This window comes from Myiozetetes cayanensis, unplaced genomic scaffold, assembly GCF_022539395.1.
Source record: "Myiozetetes cayanensis isolate MyiCay16 unplaced genomic scaffold, myiCay2020 scf6-25, whole genome shotgun sequence".
NCBI classification, from domain to species: domain Eukaryota; kingdom Metazoa; phylum Chordata; class Aves; order Passeriformes; family Tyrannidae; genus Myiozetetes; species Myiozetetes cayanensis.
In genome coordinates, this window is record NW_026087853.1 from 48,088,950 (window position 1) to 48,097,245 (window position 8,296).

Sequence of the window (8,296 nt, forward strand, 5' to 3'; positions counted from 1 at the left end):
TCAGTATCCTTCCTACTTCTCATCTCATCCACTCCTTCTGCTATTGGGTGTCATTATGTATGATGTTGGAAGTCGGGAACAACTTAAAAAAAAAAGAAAAAAATTCCTCCGGGACATCTTGCTGAAAAACAAACCTCTGTCAGTGACCTAGATCCAGTGAAGTTTTGAATTATTTAGATCACATCTTACAGATAACACAGGAAACTTGGGTTTGGGAGAATGCTCTCACTTTTAGCCTGATTTAGGTAATCTCTTTTTTTAGAAAGTTTGATGCTGATCAAGGCCAGCTGAAGGGCTGTCTTTGACCACTGGTACTGCCTTTTGATTATATAAACAGTTGATGGTAACCTTGGGAAAATGTTGACCCTGGTTGGTTTTTTTTTAACTCGTGCTATTGTTTGGCAGATGCAGATTCCAAAACAGCTGTACAGGTGGGGTGTGCAGCTGGCAAGGTTTGGGCCCTGTGCCACCCAGCTATCCCTTTGCCAAACAATGTCAGCAGGGATGGTTCCAGGGTTGGATTTTCAAATATCCAGTAAGAATTTTAATCCTGCTGCACCCAGTGGGAGTTAGATGTGCAAAGACTTGGTTATATTGTGCCAGATAGGTGGGGAAGCTGCATGCAGAGCTCGGAGCTCTGGCTCACAGCGCTGCCGTCTGGAGACACTGTATGGCTCTTGCTGTACCAGGATCTGCAGGGCTCCTGCAAAGCATGTGCTGCTGCAGCATGGCATTTCCTTACACCCAGTCCTTTAGAAGGGACAGAGCTATCACTGTGTTAGTTAGCTGAAAGTGAGTAATGTGTACTATTTATCCAGTTTATTAGTGTGAGTTATCACAGCCAGTCCGGTGCTTCCTGGCGCAGCTGTAGGGACGAAGCTGGGCAGGATCTTGCCCTGTTGCTGTGGGGAAGAGAAAGCAGAAATGTGGTTGAGATGTGAAGCCTTGGAGTTTGGAGCCTGGCTTTTGTTTTGAGCTTATCCTCTAAGTGAATTAAAGACATTTCTTGGTCTGGCAGCAGTGCCTGGCACTGATATTTCACGGAGCTGTGAGGAGCTCTGTCTGCAGTAACAACCTGCGTGCAATAAAGGGAGTCGGATATTGACAACAAACAGTTGGCACTAAGGTCCTGACATCCACTTTGTATGTGTGCTGGAGGTTTTACTTCTGGTTAACTCCAGTCTAATCCTGTGGACTGACACCCACTGGTGACTGGAGTTCACCTCTGGTTTAGTTTCAGACCAGGGAAATCTGTCTGCATTCTCTCAGACTGCTTCGTCATCTGAACCAAAGCTCCGTCACCAAGAACACTCATGAGATTTTGCTTTGAGTGTGTTCACGATGTGAATAAAATGCAAATGTAGCTTCAGCTGGTACCCAGGAGCTCTGAGCCGTGTTGTGTAACAGAGCAGTGTGTGCTTTAGGGGTGTCTAATTATAGCATCGGGTTCTGATTTTGAACAGCTCGATATTTATTATTTAAAAGGGAGGGGGTAAGTTTGGGGGACAGCAATAATGAAATAATGTATCTTGAACTGGGACAGAAGAGCAAGTGCAGGAGCAGCAGCAGTGCCCTCCTCGCAGGCTGTCTGCAGCCTGGGCACCGATGTGGCCGCAGCTCTTGCTGGCGCCGAGGATCGCCGGCTGTGCAGGAAATGGAGCGGTGTTGCATAAAGGGAAGCACCGGCTGTGAGTCAGGGCTGCAGGGGAGAGGCGTTCTTGCAGGGGCAGAGCACGAAATGTCAACATTTCAGTGTAGGGTTTCTGGGCATGGCTGTGCTGTAGGATTAAACAGGAGTCTGACTAGGACAGAGACAAAACTGTTTCTGCTCATTTTCGTGAGCTTTTTTCCCCCTCGAGTTTTCCTGTGGTGGGAACAGCTTTGGGTAGTCCTACTTAGACATAAATCGTGATGCTCCTCCTTTCCTGTGAGCCACGGTTTAACCATGGAATGAACCAAGTTGGCAGGAAATCAGCCATTGTATTTTAATGTGAAGCTTCTCTACCTGCTACTTCTTCTAGTGGAAGATTTCCTGGGCCAGTCAGGTTTACTGCTGTTGTCACTGACACAGTGAATGCTTCTGTGGACAAAGTTTTTTTGTACAAGGGGACAAGTCAGAGCCCTCGCGCCTGTTGGCAGGGACCTGGTTCTGGCTGCCTGATGCCAGCTGCAGCCTGTGCCTTGAGGAGAGCACCGAGCCTTTGCGGAGCCAAGTCCAAATTGATAACGGGCTGCAAAAGGTGCTGTGAGTGCTGCCGTGTCTGTGAGTGCCTGTGCCGCAGAGCTCCGGCTGCGCCCTGAGGGGGTGCAGCCAGGGACTGCGTGCCAGAGCAGTGTCATGCACTCTTCCTGCCTGCGTGCCTGTCTCCCTAGGAATCCGCTATTTCTGAATGTAGGACGGTGCTTCATAAGCCTGTGTCATTCTGCACTTGGGTACAGTAAACAGCTGCAGGGTGGGGGGACTTGGCTTCACGCTCGGATGGTGTGATGTGGTAAACTTCCCGAGAAGTAGCTCTGTGCACTGAGGGGGTTTCCTCTGGCTGGTCTCAAAATGTAGTGAAACGTCTACTGACCCCCATGGACACTGGGCTCTGCCTTTAGGTCACCTCTGCCACCGCCTGAGGTGGCAGGAAAACTCACTGTATCTTCTGTGTCTCCTCCCAGGCTTTGTATATCAAGATACGGAGTCTGGGAGTTGGCGATGCTTTGTCCTGGCTCTCATTCATCTTGGGCATGACAGGAAGCTTTCAGGGAGAGTGCAAGTCTGTGTGGGAAAGTGGCCTCAAACCAGGCTGCCCACGCTAAACAGGAGTGGGAGTCAGGGATCAAGGCCAGGCTGTGCCAGCCATGCTGCCAAAGCACTTGTCCAGCCTCATGGTTCCTCTGGGACTGGTAGCTCTGAGGCCGTCCCACAAAAGGCAGCTGCTCCTGCAGGATGGGGTGAAGGGGGGTGAGAGGGGGAGCAGAGGGTCAACCAAGCAGCTGTTTGTTTCCCTTTGCTGGTAGAGCAGAGCAAGAGCTAGATGTCCCTACCTGGGTGTCTGCTGCAGTACTTATGCAACCAGGGGCTGGAAATGGCTAGCGCTGGTGAATTTGGAGCTGATAAGGGAATAGACACTTTTTCAGGGGGTGGTTTGTTTTCTGCTCCCAACGTGCTTGGCACCAAGTCACGCTGTCAGTGGTGTGGCTGTGGAGTGATGTTTGAACCTGCCGTCATTGGAGTCTCTCCAGCACTCATGAAACTGATGGCAATCTCTGACTGCTTTCCAGATAGGAACACCTTGGCCTGGCTGTGACCTGGGATCATCCCCCTTTCTAGAACTAAAAAAAGTTGTCAGTCTTGTGATGTGAGGCCTAGAAACTGTGGCTTACTGGGAGGGAGCATGATGAAGAGGAGGGATTTCCTGCTCCCCCAGAAAAAAATGCTGCCCCTGGGGACAAAAAGGATTTTAATCTCCTGGACAGAGATCCTGAATAATGGCCAGTCTTCGCGAGCGAAGATCCGGGGAAGGTCTTTCCACCTTCCAGCCTGCGCATTGGATTTTTTAGGTGAGACACAGTGTGCGCGGAACTGAGCCCACCCTTTAATCCTAAGGTTCATCTGCCGGGGCCAAGCGAGCTTGGACGGTGGCAGCGAGGTCCTTAGGACGTAGGTGGGTTGCCTTTAAGGGCTAACGAGCCCCACCTGCCCGGGAGTGGCCCTGACCGGGAATCGAACCCGGGTCTCCGCAGTGATAGCGCAGCGCCTTTACCCCTAGACCACCAGGGGCTCCGAGATCCTGAATACTTAAGCTGATTAGGGTCAGTTCACAGCTCTGACAGTGGTTCTTCTTCTGTTTTACTATGGCAGTGTTTGTGTTTGCTCAGAGTAAAGTAGTGGATATCACCTGAGAATGGTTATCCCAAAATCCGTTAGTAACCCCTGTGCTCGTCTTTGGACTGTTGTTTGCTTTTACATTGCTAAGTTGAGGAGCTGTGCCCAAGGGAGTGGCAAGCTACTGAGAAAGGCCCTTCCATTGCTGCAGCACCCAGGATCCCTGTCCAAAACTGAGGTCCCTAAAGAAACACTCCACTGTCTGCTGTAAAACAGCCTAAGCCAGTTTGGGAGCTAGTGACAGGATTTGATGTAGGCAAATGATGTTTTGGTGAACTGGAGTCAGCCTGAAGTTAGGCTGGAGAGAGTATCTGATCTCTCCTGAGTTTTCCATAGCTCCCAGTGTGCCTTTGATCACTGTAAATTCTATATTAAGGCAGGACCCCTAAATTGCTTTTGGAATTCAGCTGAACTTCTTCTTTCCTGTCCCTTTTTTTGAGAGATTGCTCTTTCCCCGTAAGTGCCCCCTTGCTGTCCACATCTGTCTCATACAGAAGAGTGCCAGGCTCAGCCACTCAGCATGTAAAACTGGAGGTCCCCTTTTACTCTTAGATAGAAGAGATGCCAGTGAGACAGACGAGCCTGGGAGTTTGAGTGGGCTTATTCCTTATGGGTGGTCTTCATTGGGCACTCCTAGTTTTGTAGCTGGCCTTTGCTGTGACTCCTTAATTTATTAACGAGATCTCAGTCACCTGAATTCCACCATTTCCAAGCAGTCAGCTGGTTCCTTGTTACAATATTATTACAATTCCAGTTACAATATTTAATGTGTTAGGTTAACAGCACACTCCTGAAATTCCTGTTGTTTTGGAATCACGGCAGGACACCCTGCCTGCACAAGCCAGGCTTTATGGAGCAGTTTGTCTGTCTGAAGGCTGAGGAAGGCGGAAAGCCTGGGAGGGTGTAATTTCCTGAGCTCTTCGGGGCCGCAGGGCAAAGGGAAGCGTTCTCATTTTGGTGACATAACGTCTCCACACAGAGCTTGCTGAGGGCCCCAGGTGCCCGTGCTGCGCCGCTGTGGAGCGGTTTTCATAGCGCTGTGACTCGCGCGGCCTGTTTGTGCAGAACAGGCTGGTTGGCGCTGACCAGCAGCGATATCTGCTGGTTCTAACCGGGCACTCTTTGCCCTGCTGAGTCACACCTGGCAGAGCCAGCCAGCCTGATGCCAGCGTTCCTCTGTGTCCCTCACTGCTGCTCTTCCCCTTCATGACCGGCTCGTGGCCAGGAGCGGAGAGGAGCGTGGTACCTGCACAGGTAACAGGCTGGAGAGCCGTGCCTGTGCTCAGCGATTGTCACTTGGGAAGCACGTGGCTTTACAACTCGGCATTTATTTCCAATATTTGCAGAGTAGGGCAAAGGTGGAAACGTGGGCAGTGCTTACAGGGAAGTGGCTACCGTGGGGGCTGTTGCATCTGGGTTGTCAATTCTGATTACAGGACATGCGATATGTCAAATTTATTATCAATGCTGTTTTATCTGGATCAGCCTGTCAGCTGTAGGTGGAGAGGCTGCAGGTGAGATAAGGAGGAAGTGAATGAACATGCTGGTGATTCATGCGACAGGCTGGAAGTCCCAGCTGAGGCAAACACTCCCTGTGCAGTACCTGGAGAGAGGCAGCCCCTGCCCTGGAATGTCTGGTCAACCCTGGCCATCTCTCAAGGAAGTGGGAGATGCCAGCAGAGCTTGCTGCTGCTCCTGCTGGGTGCAGTAATTCTAACTGCTTTGCCATGACGTGCCTGTGAGTGAACTTGGGTTGGAAGGAAACGGAGTGGGGCTGTGTGGATGATGAGACTCTAGAGAACAAAACTGTGTCGAGGTTTAGGGGCCTGGGGGGAGGGTGGAGGCTGCCTTCCAAAGGTTCAGTTTTAACCTGTTGTTTGTGAGGGCTATGGTATAATCCTGTGAGATAAAGCAACAGGACCTTAGCATGTCGGGAGGACAGGGTCTAAGTCCAGGACAGTTTTTTTCCTTGAGGATATGCTTGGCACCTGAACCACTGCAGTAGTTTGGCTTTTGCACGATGAAAGGCATGTGGACTTTTGCTGGGGGAAGAAGACCAGAGGGCTGCCAGGTTTTGCATGGGATGGAAATGTTCATTATGGGGGAAACACAGTAGCTGAGGGCTTGTGGGCTGGGAAACTGCCAGCAAGGAGCCCCAGCTGCATTCCTGAAGGCGCCTTTCACATCACCATGGTGGCACTCTGCCACCCGGCTGTGATCCTAAAGCTGCCTGGAGAGCAGAACGAAGGTGAACTGGCACTGTGTGGGCTGGAGGGAAGCGGGGTGCAAGTGTAGGGAGCTCCCTGGGTGGGCATGCTGGGGTGTCCACGGGGTGCTCTGTGCCTAGGGCTGGTCACAGGGAGGGGCTGAGCTCTGGTCTGTGATCTCTGGCAGGCACAGTGCCCTTGGCCACACCACTCCTTCAGCCAGGTCAGCCATGCTCACACCGTAGAGTCTGGTTCCTTCCAGCCCAAAGGAGCCCTGATATGGTACTCTCCATCTGGGATGCTAACAAATTCCCTTGCTCTCAGTGTTAGGGATGAGGGTTTGGCCATCTCTTGGGGAGATGTGTTCAGAGAGCTGAGAGAAAATGCAGTGTCCTGAAGAAGATATGGGAGATTGCGTTAGGTAATGTAGCAGTTCCTCAGGCTCTGGAGCTCTGCTGCAGGAGCACACCTGTCCCTGGCTAAGAGGGTTTATGCAGGATCAGCGTTAGATCCTGGTGATGCCTGATCGCTATTCAAACCGAGGTAACCGTGCTCCATTTGGATTGGGCTCCAGCTCTTGCTGCAGGACAAGGGAGAGCACAGAAACAAGTTCAGAATGTCACGGCTCACACTCTGAAATGGTCTTGCAATGCAACGGCTGCAAAGCTGCAGGGATGCTTGGGTAGGCTCTTCCCTTAAGAATGGATAATGGAAAACCGTGTCTTAAGCTTTCTTCGTGTCACCTTTCCTGCTCACACAAGTGACCTTCTGGACAAAGCAGCTGCTTGATAGGAGTTTTGGCAAGGATAAAGAAAGGTTTCTAGCTAATAACACCTCATGATAGAAGTTGTAAGGATGTAGTTACAGTATAAATAAGGGAAAATAGTTGTAGATGTAAAAAAGGCATCTTAAACAAAGAAGTGCTGGGGAAAGTCATCTGAGAAAGCACAGAAGGGCTGTGGCCACAGTTTGTCACATTAGGGAAGCTGCAGATCTTATTCTCGAGGGCTACTCTGTGAGCATGTAAGAAACTACTTGTAGAAGTGACTGCAGTGAAAGGCTGTTGCCTCCTGTCCCTGACTGGGGCAGAACTCTTGAGGCGTAACTAGCCCAGCATTTTTTGTGGTGCACCTAAGGATCTTCATCTGCTGAAATTCACAGGCTACAAACAAGCAGGGACACTATCTGCTTTAAATTATCCTTTCTCCATTACTGGTGAACCTTGGATTAAAATGGCTGACAAAGCTCCTGTGCAGCTCTCCTGAACCAACAGCTGCTACATCAACATATGGAACAGGCAGGATACTAATCCTTGGAGACTTAAACTGGATTTTGTATAATCAGAAACAGAGGAACAGTAGCACTGGTAGTGGTGTAGATTCCTTGTGTGGCAGACAAAAATTCTCAACTCTTAAAAATTAAACAATTTGACAGTAATTGTAATGTAACCTTTTTGCTCCTGACCACTTCTACCAGCATGAAGGGACAGCTGAGCTATTTATACACAGTTCTCTCAATTTAGACCTGAATGGAGCCTGTTTGGGATTTAATTCAACACCAGAAAACACAGCCTAAGCATTAGAGAAGACTTCACTTTAGAATTCAGTAGGGTTTATTCTACAAATCTTAGATCAATGCCAATGATACAAGTCTTATGAATTCTCATTAAAAATACAAGTCAGTATAAAGATTCCAATAGTAATATAATGCATGATGATTCAGTTTCAAAACTCAAGGAATGAATCTGTGTTTTGGACCATGCTACAGAAAAGGGGAACATAATGTAGAAAGAATATTTAGTTTACCTCCCTTTACTTGAGGAGGGGCCTGTGCCTTATTGCCACAATACCTGAAAAAGCAATATGAAGTGCATAGCAGCCTTGCCTGTACAGTCTCTAGGCAAAACTGTTGTATCATAGTCCTCTTCCCCCCTAATTCTGTTAATTAAGGTACATTTTGATAGCCTGATATCACTGTAGTAACTTAAAGCTATTGCAGCACCATCCCCGAAGTGGTTACAAACAACAGTTCTCTGGACTGTAAAATGTTCTTGCGATGCACTGAAACTTTTCCACCGTGCTAACCACTTTGCCCAGCCTTTCCAGGAACACTAAATTCTGTCTCCAATTGAAGGTGAATTAGTTCCACGTTCAGAACTCTCCCATACTTTTTTCAGTGAAGTCTCAGTGCAGTCTAATACTTAAATGCGTTGTTC